This window comes from Equus asinus, unplaced genomic scaffold (genome assembly GCF_041296235.1).
Source record: "Equus asinus isolate D_3611 breed Donkey unplaced genomic scaffold, EquAss-T2T_v2 contig_212, whole genome shotgun sequence".
Lineage (NCBI taxonomy): Eukaryota > Metazoa > Chordata > Mammalia > Perissodactyla > Equidae > Equus > Equus asinus.
This window is the reverse complement of record NW_027224864.1, coordinates 83266-85000: the sequence shown is the minus strand read 5'-3', so window position 1 is coordinate 85000 and position 1735 is coordinate 83266.

Genomic DNA, 1735 nt, shown 5'->3' with positions numbered 1-1735 from the left:
CGGCCGGGCGTGACCCTCCCCCGACTCGGAGGGGGGAGGCGCCGGCCGCGGTAGGCAAAGAGCAGCTCTGCCCACGCGCCACGGTGGTGGCGTCCGTGGCTACTACGCGCAAAGGAGGGGCGGCGGCTGGGGGGTCCGGTACCCCAAGGCACCCTCTCGGATCGCTAGAGAAGGCTTTCTCACCGAGGGCGTGTCGCCCCCGCCCATCGTCCGCCATCGGGCCCACCAAGGCGCTTACAGACACCATGGCCACGCAATGCAGGAGGGGTCTGCGGTAGAGGTAAGGCCTAGAGCAAGTCGGAGCGTCCGTGGTCAGGGCCGCGAGCCCGCGCTGCCCCGGGCTCGCCATCTCTGGCCACACTGGGCTTAGCTAGGGATCTACAAGGCCCCTGTGCGGCTCCCAAGTCAGTGCCTCCCCTCAGGCCGAGAGACCAAGGGAGGCAGAGACTGGGACGGAGGTGCCGATCAAACAGCACCTCCCAACCAAAGAGCCAGCGCCACGCCGCTGGCTCGGCCCGCCACGGTCACTCCCACACCCGCGGGGAAACCCCAGCAAGGGGAACGCGCGGGCACGCGCCCGAGCCTGCCCGCCCCCACACGGCACGCCGTGGGGGGCGACGAGGCACCCGTCCCCCCCGAGGGGGACGAGGGGCACGCCTCCCTTACCGACTCGACCCCCCCGCTCCTCAGACACACCAGCGCAGTGGTTACCTGAGGAGGCCGACGGGAACAGGGAACGACACCGCCACTCGGCCTCGGGCGCCTGAGGGACGACCTGGAACGCTCCAGGGGCACCGCCAACGGCCTGGGGAACGCGCTCACGCGCCCGGGAAGGCGCGCGGCGCGGCGGCAACACGGCCCGCCCCACCGCGGGGAGGGCCGCCCGCGAGACACAGCCAAGAGGCACAGGCAGAGCATCCGCCGCGTCACGGAGACCCCGACACCGCCCACGCCACGAGGCACGGGGCGGGGGAGCGAGGTCGGGCCGGATTCCGCACCCCTGCCGCCTCCCACACGCCACTCGCAGCGGGGGAGAACGGGCGAGGGGACCCGCGGGCAGAGCGAGAAGAGCGGTCCCGTTCGCCATGAACGTCCGTCCCTCGTCTGGCACGGCTTAGGCCCGGCCCGGGAGAGCACAGCATCACCACATCGGTCGGCAGCATAACGCGAGGGACCCCCGAGCAAGGGAAGGCCGGCGAGGACAGCGAGCGGAGGAGCCTGCTTCAGCCTCACCGACCCCTCTCCTCCTCCAGCAAGCGCGGGCGACGACCCCAGGACGAGAACGCCTGACACGCACTGGCACGGAGCCGGTGGGATGGGGTAAGTCGCGACCGCACCCGGGTGCCGGCGGCAGGGAGTGCACGTGGTAGAGGACCCCGCGCCCCTAACCCCGCCGCCCTCGGGTACCAGAGACCGGAGGTGGCACCACGGTCGTGGGGGCGCCTGGAACGCACAAGAGCCGGCGCGCAGGCCCCAGCGGGCGGCTCAAGCGGCGGGGGTGGAAACGGGCGTCCGGTTCTCGGCCAGAGCCCGGAGCCCTCCCCGCACACGCATCCAGGCACCCGGAAGCTCTCGGGCGACTGTCACCCGAGCAGAGCGTGTCAGCACTTATCTGGCGGCACAAAACCACCCATTCGGGGGCAAGAATCGCCGCGCCCGGAGACGGGGCCCACCCACGGATCACCAGGGGAACCCCTGGATCACGGCCACGGCCACCAGACCCCAAGCACGACCC